Source organism: Odocoileus virginianus, unplaced genomic scaffold, assembly GCF_023699985.2.
Source record: "Odocoileus virginianus isolate 20LAN1187 ecotype Illinois unplaced genomic scaffold, Ovbor_1.2 Unplaced_Scaffold_2, whole genome shotgun sequence".
NCBI lineage: Eukaryota > Metazoa > Chordata > Mammalia > Artiodactyla > Cervidae > Odocoileus > Odocoileus virginianus.
In genome coordinates this window covers 8077082-8096845 of record NW_027224264.1, presented here as the reverse complement: position 1 = coordinate 8096845, position 19764 = coordinate 8077082, and the positions used below count along the sequence as shown (strand labels likewise).

General features: G+C 41.5%; 1 protein-coding gene and 1 pseudogene across 2 annotated transcripts in view; both read left to right on the top strand.

The window, feature by feature from the left end:
- Positions 1-18559, top strand: part of LOC139033329 (N-alpha-acetyltransferase 20 pseudogene) — a 42773-nt pseudogene extending 24214 nt beyond the window's left edge.
- The window catches only part of HS6ST2 (heparan sulfate 6-O-sulfotransferase 2), a 333770-nt gene that overhangs the window by 28446 nt on the left and 285560 nt on the right, over positions 1-19764 (top strand). The gene's annotated exons all lie outside the window — the stretch shown is intronic.

The following is a 19764-nucleotide window of genomic DNA, read 5'->3' as shown; positions in this document are numbered from 1 at the left end:
TCTGTAGATACCTGCTAAGTTTTGATGATTTATTGTAGTGTTTAAGTCTTCGATTTCTTGCTGATCCTTTTCTGGTTGTTTTACCTGTTATTGAAATTGGGATACTGATGTCTCCAACAATTATTATTGAGTTTTGTATTTGTCCCTTTAAGCCTGGGAATTTCTGCTTTATGTGTTTTTGGGCTCTTGTTAGCTGCATGTCTATTTGTGATTAATATATTTTCCTAATGCATTATTCCCTTTGTCATTATAAAAGTTCCCTTTTTATCTCTAGTAACATTTATTAAAGCCTGTTTTCTCTGATATTGGCATAGGCAACCCATACTTCTTATGGTTTTTATTTCCATGATATATCTTTTCTCCTCCCTTTTTACTCAGATTATTTCTGTTGTTAAATGTAACATGTATTTCTTGTGGATAACTATATTTGGACCTTGTTTTTTCTAAAAAAAAAAATCCATCTGACAGTCTGTGTCTTTTGATTGGAATATTTCACCCATTCATATTATCGATAGCTTGATTCAAGTCTGTAACATGACTTATTTGGACTTAGTTGAAATCTTTCCTATTAACTAATTCATTCAGTATGTACTGAGTACCTTTCTATATAGCAGACACTGTGTCAGGTCCTGGAATTACAGAGCTGGCAGTACCATAGCCACTGACTTCAGAGAGTTCTCAGACTAGTGAGGGGAGATAAATATTAATAAATAGAGTGATCAGTGCTATAATAAAGGGGAACACGGGTTACTGTGATGATGGAGAGAAGGGTATCTCAAATCAGGAAAGACTCTGCTGAGGGAGGTGACCCTTGACCTGTCTCCAAGGATCTCCAGAGAAGTGACAGAGAGAACCTCAGCAAACAGCATGAGTAAAGGCACAGCTATATGAGGGAGTAGGGCTTGTCCTTAGGAGCTGGGATGAGATCTGCGCTCTCAGAACTAGATAGAAGCCAGGGCACACAGAGTCTTGCAGGGTGTGAGCCTATTTGGACTTTATCCTGAGAGCAGAGAGAAGGCATTGGGGCATTTGAAGCAGGGGAGTAACGTGCTTTAATTTTAACTAATTCACTTTGGCTGCTGTGTGGAGAAGGGACTGGGAAGAAGTAGGAACACTCAGCAGGGAGCCCCGTTGGAAGGCTGTGGAATTGTGCTGGGAAGAGGGCTTGGTAGCTTGGCTTGGAAGAGTGGCTGTGGGTGTGTAGTGAAGTCAAAGTCGCTCAGTCGTGTCTGACTCTTTGCGACCCCATGGACTATAGTCCATGGAATTCTCCAGGCCAGAATACTGGAGTGGGTAGCCTTTCCCCTCTCCAGGGGATCTTCCCAACCCAGGGATCAAACCCAGGTCTCCCATGTTGCAGGCAGATTCTTTACCAGCTGAACCACAAGGGAAGCCCAAGAATACTGGAGTGGGTAGCCTATTCCTTCTCCAGCGGATCTTCCCGACCCAGGAATTGAACCAGGGTCTCCTGTATTGCAAGCAGATTCTTTACCAACTGAGCTCTCATGGGCGTGTAGAGGTGAGAAGATTCAGGAGATATTTAGGAGGAAGACTGGAAAGAATGTGGTGACTGAAGGCTATGGATAGTGAGGGTGAGAGCTGGGGCAAGGAATTTCCTCCAAGGTTTCTGGCTTGGACAGACTGGAGGAGGAACTGTGATGGGCAAGGGGATGGGGGATGAGGCTACTTTTATACACATGGAATTTGAGGAGACTATGGAGTCACAATGTTGGATGCCCAGAGGCAGTAGATTTGTGGCTTGAGAACTCAGGGCTGCAGATACAGGCTCAGAGTCACAAGGTGCTTATCTCATTAGCTTGTTAAAGTAATTTCTAAATATGTAAAAAAAAAATTTAATTTGCAATATATAGACAAATTGTTCTTACTAGTTGCTGAGTGTAAAATCAGGGAAACTGGACCTAAATGATAGTGGAAAGAATGAGACAAGACTATTGGGAACAGATTGACAAGAGGAAGCTATGAAGAATGGTGTGAAGGCCTTGCTGACCTCCATCTAGCAGCAGGACTGTGAGTGAGGGAGGGCCAGGGCATCTATCATCCTTGCCATTTGGATGCCCATTGTTTCCCATGGCATGTACCATGCATTGGGGAACAGAACAAATGCAAATTTTTGCCATGAAGTACGTTCACTGAAGAATAAATACCTGTCTTTATTTTTTCTTCCCTTTCTCTACGACTCTGCAAAAGCTTAGATTTCTCTAGATCACAGTTGTTCAAGGAGAAGTAAAGAGTGAAAGTTTTAGGATAAGATAAATAACATTATAGACATTGTCTATAAGTGGTCAAATTATTAATGGAGACATTTATTCTCAAGAATCTAGAGTCAGCTATTCCATCTTTTTGAAAAAGGGGCTTTATTGAGGTATAACTGATATACAAGAAACTGCACACATTTAATGGATACAATTTGATGATGAGTTTGCACATAGGATTAGGGTTCTCATTTCTGCGATATCATCGCCTTGGTCAAGTTAATAGTCACATTCATCAACTCTGAAAATTTCCTTGGGTCCCCCTTCTTATGTGTGTGGTATGGTAAGGACATTTACCATGAGCTCAGCTAAGTCATCTTTGCCCTAGGATTTGGAGTCATGCAGACTTGAGCTAGGTGATGGCTGTTTCACTTACCACTTGTGAGACTTTGGGCAAATCACTAAATCTAGTTCTGATCTTTGATTCCCTCATTTGTAAAATTTGTAAAAACTTCATGGGATTGTTCTGAGGCACAAATGCTATAAGGTAAGTGAAAGGGCTTTATAAAGTATAAATTGCTATTTTGGTATTATTTATCATTTAGCTTTCTGATTTCATTGTAAAATTTCAAAATGTTATCAGAAAAACTGAGTGTTGTTAATATCACAATGTATTGCTTTATTTAAAAGCTACTCATTTAGTCCATTTTTTTCTAATAACAAAGAATATCATTATGTGGTTATCAGTTATCTATGTCTATGGTCCACATCTCAGACTAAGTAAGGATTGATTGTGTCTAGCTTTTCTCCATTCTCAGAGGAATATATATGAGGGTGTCTATTTATAACTCATTTGCCATTTCAAATATTCTTATATAAAAACCTAAAATGTTTAAACTTCCATGACTTCGTAGCTATCATTACTCTTCCCTTTAGCTTGAAATGCTTTAATGGTCCCCAAACATTTAGATTATCTGATTTTTGCATATATTAGATGAAGCTTGGAATCATTAGTGTTTTCAATGTGCTCTATAAATATTCCTGGTTTCCAGCCTGAGCTGAAGATATTAAGAAGAGATGAAATTCAGCTCAAGTGCATATCCAAAGGATTTTGAGATATTTTAGTTTACCTTTGATGATGTGGGACAGGTGAAGAACAAGACTTTACCAAATGATAATTTTTTTTTAAAATGGGGAATAGTTACTGTAAGGAGTCATGTCATCTTTGCAAGATATTCAATCTAGTGTTGGATTCTAGAGGGGAAAATAACATTTTTGCAGAAATCGGGGCACTGAAGAAATTTTATGGAGCTTTGTAGACATTTTCTCATGCCTTGATATCTGTTTTTTTATTGTACATCTGAGTAATCTATTTACAAATGCTGTTACATATGGGGAGGGCCTGTGGTAGATGGTCCTATCCCTTGGAGTGTGGGTTCCCAGGTTCCATTCCCAGCTCAGCACAGTAACTCTGGACAAAGCCCCTGAAGTGTTCTCTGCCTCTGTCTCCTTGATGGCAAAGTAGAAATGAATACTTACTATCACTGAACTCATGAAGATGCTAAATTGATCATCAGATCATGCCTTAAAACCACTTTGAGTTCTACTGAGAAATATTTTGTTCTCAAAATAAGTTGAGTCTCTGGTTTTCTAAGTTTAAATATATTGCCAAGAAATGAATCCCTGGGGGAGCAAAACACATAGACCATAGTGACATTAGCAAACAGAGATGGAAAAGATGGCATTGAAGAAAGCAAAGAGGACTTTCTAGTCAGGAGGGAACCATTGAAATGCTGCTCAGATTTAGATAAGGACCATGGCCTGGTTGCTTGATGGCTTTTGCCCTCTTGTTGGTAATGAATTTGAAGGGATGGGATAAAGGGAAGCAACCACTGGTTGAGCCAAAGTGATATGCTCTCTATCCGCCTAGTAAGTTTTTGAAGAAGTATTTAATTGGTCACATGCTATTGCTACTTTAATGTCTCTTTGACTTTACGCCTTTCAAAGATGTGACCTGTAAGGCAGCAGATAGAAATGATAGCTCATCAGCATCTAATGAGCCAATGATGTACCCTGTCAGATATTCTCCTACTTCCTCCTTCCCGCTACACAGTTTGAAAGAAAGAAGCCCCGGGGTCCTGACTAAGTCATCTGTATGTCTACTTGAAGGATGATGTGGGCTTCTATTGGCTGAGCAGTTTGAAGAAAGGTCTTCTGCATTCAGCCTGGGCCTGTTCAAGCAGGACCCTGGCTGGCTCTAGACTCTAGTATGAAAGTAGGAAGATGAACTTGTAGCATGTGAATATATCAGACATGGCATTCACCACACCATTGCCTTTAAAAAATTTTTTTTTGTAATAGCAGATGTGAGCTCTCTAAGGCCAGGGACTGTCTTTCTTGTCTGTCTTCCAGAGCCTTTGTCTATAGCAGTCAATTAATGTTTGTTGAATAAATAGAATATCTTTCAAACACCGTAACTCCAACCTGTCAAAAGCCAAACCCAGTTTTGTCTTTCAGTGGATGGCCAGCTTTCTTATGAACCTGAGTGCTTTCTGAACAGCACTTCCAAACTTAATTCTGTGGACATGAATCAACTGGGATCTGGTTAAAAATGCAGATTCTGAATCAATAGGTCTGAGGTGGAGCCTGAGATTCTGCACTTTTAGCAAGCCTCCCAGGTGATGCAGATGCTGTTGGTCTCTATACTGCACTTCAAGTATCAAATGTCTAGACCCGGTCTCTGCCTCATCTGCAAAATAATCTATTGTCAAGCCTTGTTGAGATTATCTCTTCTGTCCCAATTCTGACCATTAATCTCTGTTTCTGTTGCCACCAATTTATCTGAAGCCTTCATATTATTTTGCAGGGATTCGTGTCATAGCTTTCATCTAATCTCCCTGGCTTTTCCCCCTCCACAGCATTCTCCACACTGCAAACAAGGTGATATTTCTCAAATAGGTTTCTGATCATGCTTACCTTTGTGACCTTCTGCGCAGGGTAAAATATCAACTCCTCTGTTGCTGCACTGTCTTTGTATTAGGTGGGAGCAGCGGCAGGAGCAAAAAATGAGGGCTGATAGTGATGGTGGACCAGTATTAGGGGCCAATTCATGCATACAGGGCGGCCTACAGGTACTCTTCCATCCATCCATTTATCCATCCATCCCGTTATGCTGTATGTATGCTTAGTCGCTCAGTCATGTCCGACTCTTTGCGACCCCATGGACTATATATAGCCCATCCATTTATCCAGCCAATCAGTTGTGTAGCCAACCAGTTGACCACCCATCCCTCCATCCATCTGTCCACCCGTCTGTCCATCCATCCATCCATCCATCCATCTGTCCATTCAGTCAGTTAGGCAGCTGGGCAGGAACCCAACATGTTAGGACCATTGGCTTTTGGACCAAAACAGTCAAATGGGTGTTTGCATGTCATTTATGGTAAAACCACAATAACTTGATACCCACTGTTTCAGATTCTTTACCAGATGAAAGTTTTTTGAGATGAAAGGCACCTCAAAGTTTTCCTGTCTAAATATCTGTTACTCTGGGCCCATCAATCCCAAATCCCTTGCTCCCATTCTTTTTTCACTTGAATTACTGAGAATTTTAGTGTACACTGAATAGCAATTTGTTACAAATTCCATACCGTAAAGATTATTTGCCATTTCCTTTTTCTTTCCAATTCCTCTTGCTGTGTTTGATCCACGGTTTGGTAGATGGTAAGTGTGTGCGGATTCTCAGTGAAGTGTGGGCTTTGTTGACACCGAGCCCATCTCAGCCGCGGGATGTAACCGGTCCTGTCCCATTGCCAGGGTGGCTGTGGCTACACTAGAATGTCACATTGCCAGGATTAGGGCTTTTTGTTTTGGCCTTAACAAAGGAGCCCACCTGTGTTTGCTGATTTTAGGAGATGGGCAGAGGAGGAGGGAATCCTTTTTTTGGTGGGTGTATGGGCAGGAGGAATCTATCACAGGAATTCTTAGGTCACGGCTGCTTTTCCAGTCTTCAGCCAGCACCCTCTCTGTCCCCATTCTGGCTCCCATCTCAGGAGAGAATGCTGAGCTCTGTTGACATTGGGTAGCATTTGTTTTCTTCCCACTTTAATTTAGCAACTCATCACAGGGGTTGTTCTTTGTTCATCTTTCCTGGGTTTTTTGGTACACTGACTAATGCTTACAGCTTGCCTACTCGAGAGAGAGAAGTGCAGGGAAGATCAATCAAATGAGATCTTAAAGGGTAAATCAGTTTTTCAAATGTGTTCAGGCAGCTTCTGTTCACTTCAGTGAGAAGAAGTGCTTCCAAGGACAGAAATTTACCCAGTGAAGTGCCTCCCAAATGCAGCAGAGCAATCATGCTTCAGATGGCTACTTTGTAGCCTGAGCGTCCAGTTCTGCTTAGATTTCAAATGACCATTTAAAACTCAAGCGTGAGGGGGAAAATGAGGTGCATTTGACTTGAAGGAATTTGCTAATGGAAGATCAAAGTTTTAAAAAGTGTACCTTCACATGCATTATTGGAGAGTTGTGAGGGGAAGGTGGCAAAGAGAAACCTTACAGAATACCTTTTTTCAATCATTTCACATTTTCTTTAGTTTTTCAAGAAGACTCAGGAGATATTTCATATAAAATCTACACTGTATTTCAGGAAAAAAAAAAAAAGGAGAACTTGTTGCTTGGGCTTTAGAACTCAGTGCTGCAGTCCCGTGTGTTCATAGAGGTCCCAAGTGAAATTTTTTACCAGCTAAATTGACTGATTCAGAACAGAGTGTTTTTGACTACCTGATAGCAAATTTGAAAGCCACATCTCATCTTTTATCCTTTAAATGGCATCAAAGTATGGTTGTGCCTACAGAATAAAATGAACATTCGGACACTTGCGTTAAGAGATCAGCCTGTTTTTACATAGTGACCTTTGATGATAGGTCCTTGCACATTTCTAATCTGCTGGCTGTTAACTATGGGGCTTGATCTAAGGATTTCCCCGCCCCCCCCATTACACACAGCTTAAAGAGTCCCTGCCACTGCCAAACCAGGAAAAACACACTATTCCCATGAGCCCTTACATGCTAAGTTGCTTCAGTCGTGTCTGACTCTTTGTGACCCTATGGACCATAGCCTACCAGGCTCCTCTGTCCTTGGGATTCTCCAGGCAAGAGTACTGGAGTGGGTTGCCATTCCTTTCTCCAGGGGATCTTCCTGACCCAGGGATCGAACCTGCGTCTCTTGCATCTCTTGCATTAACAGGCAGGTTCTTTACCACTAGCGCCACCTGGGAAGCCCATATAAGCCCTTAAAGAAAACATAATTGGGCAGATCACTTTGTGAAACACCAACCGACTTAGCCCACCAGCCAGTAGGAATTATTCCTTCATCATATGCTTTTCTAGACAGGTCTTGTTCCCCTCAGTTAGCAGGAAAATTCAGGACTCCCTAAAGAAGCAGCATGGCTTTATGTTCAGCCCAAAGGTGTGATCAGAAGAGTTAGCAAGGCCTTCTTGCCTTCCGCAGGTCATTTGTTCTGAGCTGTGGTCATCATGTGCTTCCAGCACAGGAGTGTTCAGCTGAGGGGGACTGTTTGGCTGGCTGCCAACAGGAGGTAGGGCTTTATTTATTCTTTTTCAGAGTTAACAGAGCAGCGCAGGGCTTCACTGAAGACCACCCAGTAAAGGAGACCATGCCTTACCTGCGCACATTCCCAGGAAGCAGCAGATATGCTTCAGTGGAAATTTACCTCTGAAGGCTTTCTTGAGGGGAAGAGGTGAGAGAAATGCCTCCTGTCTTGAAAATCGGGGCTGTCCATGTGTTTTATGTGTCGGGTCACACCTGCAGTTTCATGGGACAGAAGATTTCTGCTCCTATGAAGCTGGAAAATTGACCTGATCCAGCCTGTTTCTTCTGCCAGGGGCCAGAGAGAAGGTCATGCAGTTAGTTATCAGGGGCTTGGGACTAGCACTTGGGTTTCTCCACTGCCTATCAGGTGCTGTTCATCATACTCTAATCTTTCTTCTCTATGGTTGTATTGCATCTCCAGTGATTTTCCTCTGGCCTTACTTGCTTTGCACACAGGTGTTGTAAACTCTTATTAGAAGTTAGCGGCAAGAGTGACATTCTATGTTATTATAGCCATTTGCATTTTACTGAGCTATTTCATGGCTTTGTATCTTTACCATAGCATGTGGGTGTGGCAAGGGGGATATCATTCATTGTCTTTATCATCAGTGTCATTATTATTAATACTGTCATTTTCATTCCATCGGAGAAGGCAATGGCAACCCACTCCAGTACTCTTGCCTGGAAAATCCCATGGACGGAGGAGCCTGATAGGCTGCAGTCCATGGGGTCGTGAAGAGTCGGACACGACTGATGTGACTTAGCAGCAGCAGCAGCAGCTTTATTCCATGGGCTTCCCTTGTGGCTCAGCTGGTAAAGAATCTGCCTGCAATGCAGGAGACCTGGGTTCAATCCCTGGGTTGGGAAGATCCCCTGGAGAAGGGAAAGGCTACCCACTCCAGTATTCTGGCCTGGAGAATTCCATGGACTATATAGTCCATGGAGTCACAAAGAGTCAGACACGACTGAGCGACTTTCACTTCATTCCATGGATGAGGAAACTGGGGCTCCGGAAGGATAAGCAGATGGCTCAAGGTCATACAGGTGGTGACAGAGCTGAGATGACAGTCCCTGACTTCTGACTTCCTCAGTGCCATGTTGTTACACATCAGTGTGCGTGTGTGCTCAGTCATGTCCAACTCTTTTCATGACCCCATGGACTGTAGCTTGCCAGGCTCCTCTGTCCATGGGATTCTCCCAGCAAGAATACTGGAGTGGGTTGCCATTTCTTCCTCCAGGGGATCTTCCTGACCCAGGGATTTAACCCGCATCTCCTGCAGCTCCTGCATTGGCAGTGGATTCTTTACTACTTAGCCACGTGGGAAGCCCTGTTACACATCAAAGCAAAATGTGAATCTAAAGGTAAATCTCGAGAAAAACGACATTGACTAGATGCTTGCAGGAACATCATTTCACTGCTGAATGCCATTTGCTACATGAGGGAGACTGAGTTTCTTAGAAACCCCAAGTCACTGGGTGATTTTACCTACAAGGCTTTGCTGTAGCCTGGGCCCTGAGGACTGCTTTGTACTGAGTCTTGGTTATAGTAACAGAGGTAGCTAAGGTTCAACAATGGGCTGATGGCCAATAGCAATGCTTTCTGTATGACCAGTGAGAGGACCCAACCAAGGAGGAGCTGAGACTGGCCCCAAAGGGTAAGTCTGACAATGGTCCAGTAGCTAATGTGGGAATTAGCTGTTGCTCCGGGTAATGTGTCTCCAGCTCAGGCTGGTTACAGGGGAGCCTCAAAGACTCATTTTACTTGTCTCCTCTGTGGTCTGCTGCAATTTTCTCCTTTTTCAGCACATCTCTCCTTTTAAAAATTTAATGAGAAATTGTCATTTTTGGAAAGCTGATGATTTTTACCCTGGCGTAGAATTGTTTCTGAATGTTGATACTTAAAAAAATGTAATGGAAAAGAAGAAAAGCCCTGCCACTTGTGTGGTCCCTTTCATGAGTCTGTACCAACTCTGTGTAGGGGTGTGAGCTCAACTCAGCAGACCTTTGGGATGTCCACTGAGGTTCAGAAGACAAAGATTTGGTGACACCAAGAAATTGAATCTTCTTGGCATTAACTCTGGGCCCTTCAGGTCAGGGCTAGTGTTGTTGATGAGTTGGCTGCCTGGAAAATTGGTCCTGCCATTCCTTCGAGTTTCCCTTTGTGGATGAATAGGAAGTTTCCATCTACAAAGTTTTATAATGTTAATTTCACATAGTTCATGTGGAAAAAAAGCCAAACGGGCAATTATAGGTAAACCACCCTGCAAGCAAACATTAACCACCCTCCATAACATTTGGCAGTTAGGCTGAAATTTTGCAGACTGTGGTTTTCCTCAGTTTTGAACATGGAGTCTTCAGATCCAGACATGAGTTAACGTGACTTGGTGCTTGTCAGACGAAGGCCCTTATTCATCTTGCTTGGGTGGTTGATGAGAGTAGTAACTGTCAGTGGATTCCACAACTCGCTGGTCAATTTCAGCATCTATGTGTGGGTTGTTAAGCTGACAATCTCACAAAGAAAGTACACTCTCAGGGATGTAATTGTTATTAACATGATGGTACCTTATAATGTTTCCTCCCTGTGGGAGAGCAGAATAAGGTAAACGTAGGAGTCTGTTTTTATTATTATTCTTCAATATTGTAATTAAAAAATTTAAATTGGAATATAATTGCTTTACAATGTTGTATTAGTTTCTGCCATACAAAAACACAAATCAACCATAACTATGTATCTATCCCCTAACTCCAGAGCCTCCGTCCCACTCCCCCATCCCACCCTTCTAGACTATGTCAGAGAGCACCAAGCTGAGCTCCCAGTGCTACACAGAAACTTCCCTCTAGCAATCTATTTTACACGTGATAGTGTATACATCGATGCTACTTTCTCCATTTGTCCCACCCTCTCCTTCCCCCCGTGTCCAAAAGTCTGTTCTCTGTATCTCTATTCCTTCCCTGAAAATAGGTTTATCAGTACCATATTTCTAGATTCCATATATATGCATTAATATGATATTTTTTTCTCTTTCTGACTTACTTCACTATGTATAAGAGGCTCTAGGTTCATCCACCTTAGTTCAACTAACTCAAATTCATTCCTTTTTATGACTAATATTCCATTGTGTGTGTATGCACCGCAACATCTTTATCCGCTCATCTGTCAGTGGACATCTAAGCTGCTTCCATGTCCTGACTGTTGTACATAGTGCCGCAGCGAACACTGGGGTACATGTGTCTTTTTAATTATGGTTTTCTCAGGGTATATGCCAAGTAGTGGGGTAGTGGGATTGTTGGGTCATATGGAGTTTTATTTTTGGTTTTGATTTTATTATTGAAGGAAAGTGTTCACATTCTAAGGTGAGGTGCTTAGTCAACGAGTTTTATTTAGTTCAATTGAAATAATCCCACAATGACTTAATAAGCCTTCATGGGTGGGTGAAAGGACAAGTATTTCAGAGCAGGCAATAAGAAGCCTGAGAGAGGGGGAGAGGCAGCAGATAGTGAAAGGTTGCCACTAGGAGCTGTGAATGACCTGGGATTCTTGGCTTTCAGAGGAGAGGAATTTGATCCGGGGCCAGTGATGAGGCTTGATTGCTGAGAGTTTTTTGTAATAAAGTTTTATTAAAGTATAAAAGAGATAGAGAAAGCTTCTGACATAGACATCAGAAGGGGACAGAAAGAGTGCCCCCTTGCTAGTTTTTAGCAAGGAGTTATATACCTATTCAGTTCAGTTTAGTTGCTCAGTTGTGTCCAACTCTTTGCGAGCCCATGGACTGCAGCATGCCAGGCCTCCCCATCCATCACCAACTCCTGGAGCTTGCTCAAACTCATGTCCATCAAGTTGGTGATGCCATCCAACCATCTCATCCTCTGTTGTCCCCTTCTCCTCCTGCCTTCAATCTTTCCCAGCATCAGGGTCTTTTCCAGTGAGTCAGTTCTTTGTATCAGGTGGCCAAAGTATTGGAGTTTCAGCTTCAGCATCAGTCCTTCCAATGAACACCCAGGACTGATCTCCTTTAGGATGGACTGGTTTGATCTCCTTGCAGTCCAAGGGACTCTCAAGAGTCTTCTCCGACACCACAGTTCAAAAGCATCAATTCTTCAGCGCTCAGCTTTCTTTATAGTCCAACTCTCACATCCATACATGACTACTGGAAAAACCATAGCTTTGACTAGATGAACCTTTGTTGGCAAAGTAATATCTCTGCTTTTTAATATGCTATATAGATTTAATATACCTATTAGCAGGCTGCTAATTAGAGAAAGGAAATGTCTCAAAACTCAGAGAGTGGCACTAGGCCCCTCACCCACAACATTCATTTTGAGATAGCATTGGCACAAGGTGAGTCATCCTGGGCCATAAAACAATTGACATGAATCTTGAAGAAAGGCAGATTTCCAAGTTTCCTTACAACTTTCATACATAGTTTCATTAACATAGCTTAAGAGAACATTTCCATGAGTAAAACATGGTTTGTTGAGCCATTATTGGTTCTGAGTCTTAGGCAGAACTGACTTGAAGAAAGACAGATTCTAAGGTAAATACATAGTTCATTAACATAGCTTAAGAAAAACATTTCCATAAGAAAAATGTGTTGGTTAGCTCAAGGTTTGAGAAGAGTTAAGTTCAGGTGGAACCAGGTGTGGCAACACAGAATTTTAAAAGAAACCTCCTTTTAATTTTGTATAGAGAAGGGGAAAAAAACCATCTGACACTTGTAGTTTGTCTCCTCCTGCTGCTTAAGAGAGGAAAAAAAAGGTTTGACACTTGCAGTCTATTTCCTCTGCTTGGGGACCCCTAGCTTTCCTGCCTGTTACCCTCTCAACAGTATACAATCATATTTGACTTGGTGGAACAGACTTTTTACGGGTAATATTTTTCTCAATCCCAAGTCAAGGAATGCTAGGTCATTTCGGTTGCTATATCCTCATACAGGACGTCGTATTGGGTTAGGGCTCATAACTTGACTAAGGGTGGAGGACTGCGTTTTGGAGGATTCCACCTAAGGGTCGTAGGGTCTGGTGTTTCACCAAGATGGGCAGGACACAGAAGCAAGGGCAGGAGCCATGGGTCGAGGGTTTCCATAATGGGTCAGTGGAAGGGACAAAGTTCACCAACCGGAAGGGCACAAAGATGAACATTTGGATTTGACCAGAAGATTCCAAGAGAAATAATGGTGCAGGTTAAGAGGGTTAAATTCTGAGCACAAACCACAGATGATCCTGACTTCTTTATTGGTTGTAAACACCTTTCCAGCCCCATATAGAGTGGAGTGCAGTGGCCTGCATAGATTAAGCTATGTATTATATATTGAGTTGACTTGAATGGCATCTGGGGAAAGGAGGGGATGGCTCAAGTGCCTCTAGAAATCCTAACCTGGGCCTAACATCTGGGCAGATGGGAATCTGGGATGGGTGTGTGAACAGTAGGCTGTCTAAATGTAGAACATGTGACTTCCAGAGAGGGAAGGTCCTGTAGATCTCATTGGGACCAATCCCTTCAAGGAACAGATGAGGAAACAGAGGCCCCAAAAGGGGAAATGACTGACCAAGGTCATCTACCAGGTTAGTTGCACAGTCAGCAATAAAAGGGAAGCCCTCTAATTTTCAATCTAGAACTTGTTCCCCCTTTACACTTCATTGGGACTTTGCAATGGAGATCACCCAGATGAGGGTCAGGAGACTCAAAAATTAAAGCGACTTGCACATGGTGATACTAGTGACTGGCAGAAGCCAGAGTCTGTCTAATTGTAGTCTGTGGGCATCACTACAGGAGCATGTGATAGAAGGAGTCAGAACTCCTTCAGAGAGATGCTTAGCAAAAGCTGCTCTAAGGAGGTTGCATGTGAGCCAAAAGCATAGAGAATATAGGGAGGAACTAGCCACGGAAAAGCTGGAGGAAGTCCAGGCTGAAGGAATGGCAGTTGCAAAAACTCTGTGGTTGATTCGCTCTAAGAACCATGAGTGAGATTTTGGCTGAAGCCCTTTATGGAGGTTATTCTTTGAGACCCGCTGCCGCTGCTACTAAGTCGCTTCAGTCGTGTCCAACTCCGTGTGACCCCGTGGACGGCAGCCCACCAGGCTCCTCCGTCCCTGGAATTCTCCAGGCAAGAACACTGGAGTGGGTTGCCATTTCCTTCTCCAATGCATGCATGCATGCTAAGTCACTTCAGTCGTGTCTGACTCTGTGTGACCCTATGGACAGCAGCCCACCAGGCTCCTCCATCCACAGGATTCTCTAGGCAAGAATACTGGAGTGGGCTACCATTTCCTTCTCCATTGAGACCCACTAGGGAAGTCTTACTTTGCTGGTATATATAACTCAAGAATTGGCCTCAGAAGTTCAGTATCACAAAATGTCCTTTAAAACTTGTCTGTTATCTGCTGAGTTTTTGGTAAGAGCAGGAAGAATCAGTGGAGTGTAATAGGGGGCCAGGAGCAGTGGGAATGAAACTAGTTAGGAATGGCCTGTTAAATGCCTGTAGGACCAGGTTATTGGTAAAATACTGACAAATGTTTCACCTCTAAGACTTTCAGTATACGTCATGCTGCAGGATTCCTAGAAGTATTTTTTCCGCTGTTCATCAGAGGCTCATATTTACAGAGGCAAATGGATCAAAGACAGGGCATTCCTGGCTGCTAGAAACATGAAACCATCCCTGTGTGGGCTGGGCCCTGGAATGAAGCAACGTAAGACCAGGATGTTACTTCCTGCTCTGGAACTGACTTGCCTTTGACTTCGCAAGTTTAAATTTTTTATTTTCTGTGTGATACACAGAAAGTGTCCACTCTTTTCTTTATCTTTTTTTAACACAATTGTGTGACTTCATTGATGGGATTCATGAAAGTATTAACAAAATCCAAATTCTCCATAGTGTGGATTATCAGAGTGTTCTTTGGTAGTGATTTAAGGAAAAGTGTGTTCTTTGAAAGAGTGTGTATAAGTTGCCTTGCACTTTGCCTAGGGATAAAAGATAATGGAACCCAAATCTTGGCTCCTTATTCCCCCCTCCTTTCTTTTTCTCCCATGGTGATAATGCTTTTCAAGATGACATTCTTTGGTATTCAGTGTCTGCCACATACAACTGGTGAACGAGAATTAGTTCTGAGATTATTTGCCCCAGCTCCAAAACAGAAAATATTTTACTAAAATAGGATCCTTAGGAACTTAGCTGGTGGTCCTGTGGTTAAGACTTCACCTTTCAATGCAGGGGGTGCAGGTTTGATCCCTGCTCAGGGAGCTAAGATCCCACATACCAGGTGGTCAAAAAACCCAAAACATAAGACAGAAGCAATATCATAACAAATTCAATAAAGACTTTAAACATGGTCCACATCAGAAAGATCTTAAACATTAATAAACCAAAAATAAATAAGGTAGAATCCTTAGATTTGTTTGGATCTGCTGTTTATTCCTAACTGAAATTCCAAGAACTGTTAGTGACAGTCAAGATTCATAGCATCCAGTTTTCCCAAGAGTTAGGAAAAAGAATAAAATTCTTATATTATAAGGTTTAGGTCCAAACTTGAAGGCTTTCTGGGTCTTGGGATGGCAAATAGTAGAGTGACTGTGAATATATTAGGAACGCTGGTTCAGATCATCATTGTCTAGCCCCTGAAGAGTGGAGTTTAGGTGGGATGGGTGGGTGTTTCTCATGTCCTCATGTACTAACACCTCTGTAGCTATTTAGGTGGTGGTGAAATTATGCTGTGTGAAATACGATTGCACAGAGGATCTCACTACAGGCCAGAGGTGGTCACAAGAAATCACTGCTGCTGCTGTCATGCTCCATATACAAGACTAAACCACAAAATGAAGTCATGTCCATTTTTGCCTTTGAAAGGTGGTTGGAGGGAAACCAGAATATGAACTATCGCCAAGTGAAATATAATGCCACAGGGGAAAAAAAGAGAAGATACTATAAACATAAAATGATGACAAAACTGACCATCTGGGTTACATATTAAACCACAGCTCTCCATTTGTTATGGTTTGAGGAATGACTTCACAATGTGTGCCCCTTCTCCTTCCTCGGCCTCAGGAAAGGGGTTTTGTTTTCATAAATGTGAGCGAAAATTTTGCCTTAACTTCAGAAGGTTTTTTTTTTAAAGTTCAAATCAATAGTTTTTAGTAAAAGACCCCGTGTTTACTTACGCTTTACATTTAGCCTTACTGTATGGTCTTGCATTGCTAATTCCATCTTTAGCCGTGGGAAATACACCACTGTGTAGCCACTGGGCCATGAGAGCAATCAAATCAATGCCGAGTTGACAGTTGAAAAACCTCTCTGCCTGGGTTCAGGAAACAAAAGCCTGTTCAACTCACTTTGGAAAACCCCCAGGCATCAAAGTCCTGGCATTTTCCTATTTTGAGACCACTGAGTATAGCCCTGTTTTGATAATCATTTAAAAGTGTTAATTAGAGCAGTTTGCTCAGGTAGAAAATCATATTTATATGTTAACCTGGCTTTAATACCTCATAGCTACCCATTGTCTCTAATCAGAAAAGACAGGCTGGTGATTGGCTTCATTCTGGTTGGGGTCCAGCACACTGCAGGCTTTGGAAGTACCTAATCCCGAACTGGGGGTTCCAATGGAGTTCTTCTGTGGGTCTGGCTTTGAAACTTTTCCACTCTTTCTAATTTAGGAAAGCAATAACGCAAACAACCCATGGACAACTCAGCTCCTTTGATGAGAGGTACTCGAAAGCCCTCTCCTAGTTTTTTTTTTTTTTTTTTTTTTCCTTCTCTCTCTCTCTCTCTTTTTACTGTTTGGGATATGTAATTTATATACTGGGCTTCCCAGGTGGCACAGTTGCAAAGAATATGCCTGCCAATGCAGGAGGCACAGGAAACGTGGGTTCAGTCCCTGGGTCGGGAAGAGCCCCTGGAGAAGGAAATGGCAATCCCACTCCAGTATTCTTGCCTGGAGAATCCCATGGACAGAGGAGCCTGGTGGGCTACAGTCCATGGGGTCTCAAAGAGTCAGACACAACTGAGCTTACATGCAATGAAAAGGAAGGAATTCACATACCATACAGTTCACCCATTTATAGGGTACAATTCAATAGTTTTACGTCCACAAAGTTGTACATCCAGAAAGAGTAAATTTTAGAATGTTTTTATTACCCTCCAAACAACCCGATACTTCTTAGCTTTCACCCCCAGTCTTCCCTTTTCATACAGCCCTGACATCCACTAATCAACCTACTTTCTGTCTCTGTAGGTTTTATATGAATGTGATGATAAAATATATGGATTTTTTTGTGACTAGTTTCTTGGTTCATCTATGTTGTAGGATCAATCACTACTTCATTTCATTTTATTGCTGAATAATATTCCATTTTATGGATGTATCACATATTATTTATCCATTCATCAGTTGATGGACATTTGGATTGTTTCTGCTTTTTGATTTTTGTGAATAGTGCTGCCACGAACATTTGTGTGCAACTATTTTTTGTGGGTCTATGCCTTCATTTTTCTTGGATATATACCTTGGAGTGGATTTGATGGGTCATATGATAACTCTGTTTATTCCTTTGTGGGAAGCCTAGGCCGTTTTTCTAAGTGGCTTGCACCATTTTGTATTCCCACCAGCAGTGTATGGGGGCTCCAATTTCTTAACATCCTTGCCAACACTTGTTATTATTGATCTTTTTCATAACCATTCTAGTGGATGTGTAATAGTACTTCATAGTAATTTTGACTTGCATTTCCTAATGACTAATTCTGTTGATCGTCTTTTCTTCTGCTTATTGGCCATTTGTATATTTTTCTCAGTCTATTCAGAATCTTTGCTCATTTAAAACTTGAATTATACAACTTTTTAGTAATGAATTGTAAAACTTTTTTCTGTATTCTAGATATACATCTCTTCTCAGTAATGGGATTTGCAGAACTTTTCTCCCATTCTGTTAGCTGTCTTTTCACTTGGGTATTCATGGCAGCACAAAAGTTTTTAACTTTGATGGTGTCCAGTTTATTTTTTCTTTTGTTGTTTATGTGTTTGGTTTCATATCTAAGAATTCATTGCCTATCCAAGGTCCAAAAATTTACAACTACCTTGTCTTCTGAGTTTTATCGTTTTAGCACTTACATTTCTGACTTTGATCCATTTTGAGTTAATTTTTGTATATGATGTGAGGTAGGAGCCCAGGTTCATTCTTTCACATGTGGATATTGACTTGACCCAAAACCATTTGCTGAAAAGGCTGTTGGCAGTTCCTTACCCCATCCCACAGTGGCCTCAGTCTGGTGACTTCTAGCAGAACAGACATGAGATGAGCTGTCTTTGGTGGCATCAGCACCATAACCACTCTCCAGGTTTTTACCTGTGATGACCTATTCAGTTTCAATGACATTAACTTGGATCCGCTTAAAGAAACTTATGGGAGTCCTTAGCCAGAGTAGCACTTGATTGTTGCAGGGATAGGTGGTAGAGCGTTAATGGGTCACATTATGGGTAAAGCAGAAGACTCAGTATCTAGTGAAAAATGGTATGGGTATGTCACAGCTCTGCCTATAACCCCTGAATTTTGATCCCTTGTTTTGGTTGCTGAACTCATGGGGTTATTACAGTAGATTTCAGAAAGGCACAAGACAAGAATGTCTACATTCTTTTTCAGTATTTCACTGGAAATCCTAGACAGCACAGTAAAGCAAGAAAAATTAAAAGCCATGAGAATTGAGGAGAAACAAAATCACTGTTTTGCACAGATGCTTTTGTACAAATAGGAAATCCACAAGAATCTTCAACTGACTGCTTAGAATTAGTAAAAGTTAAGCAAAGATGCTGAATATAAAGTTAGCATAAAAATCAGTTGCATTTCTACATGAAAGCAGTACAATTTAGAAAAATATGCCGTTTGGCATGGTATCAAAAACACTAAATGCTTAGGAAAAGTAACAAAAGCTGTGCAAGACTTCTGTGAAGATTATAGAAATTTATTGACAAATATTGGTGGCTCGATGGGTAAAGAATCCGCCTGCAATGCAGGAGACACCAGAGATGCAGGTTCGATCCTTGGATCAGGAAGATCCCTTGAAGGAGGGCTTGGGAACCTGTTCCAGTATTCTTGCCTAGAGAATCCCATGGACAGAGGAGCCTGGCAGGCTACAGGCCATAAGGTCACAAAGAGTCAGACGTGACTGATCACACACAAAATTGAAAAATATCAAAGATGACCTGCTCAAGTGGAGACATAAACTGCACATGTGGATTAGAGAACTAGCTATTATAAAGCTTAATTCTCCCCAAATTGATCCACAGATCCACTGTAATTGCAATCAAAATCCCAATTATTTTTATGGTACTTAAGTTGATTTTTAAACACAAGGAAATGTAAAGAGCCAAAAAGAGACAGGACATTGAACAACCACAAAATGGCCTAACTTGCCCTTACAGATGTCAAGCTCTAATAAATCAGACTGTGTATTAATACTGGAGTAGTTGTGTACACCAGTGGAACAGAATTTGAGAAACAGATCCAGAAATGCATGGACTTTGACATACCTTAGAGGAGGCATGGCAGATCAGTGGTAAATGGATAGACTTTTCACAAAAGGAGTGGGACAGTTGGATATCCATAGGAAAAATGTTTCCCAGATTACTATCTAATCATACAAACAAAAAAAACCAATTCTAGATTTATTAAGATCTTAGATCTGAAAAGCAAAGTTAAAAAAAAACCCTTTGAAGATAATATAAGAGTGTCTCTATGACCTCAGGGTAGAAAAGAACTTATTAAACAAGTCATTAAAAAGTGATAACTGTAAAGAAAAGGTTTTTTTTTATGCAAAGATTGTTTTATTTATTTATTTTTCATTTATTTTTATTAGTTGGAGGCTAATTACTTTACAATATTGTAGTGGTTTTTGTCATACATTGACATGAATTAGCCAATGGATTTACATGTATTCCCCATCCCGATCCCCCCTTC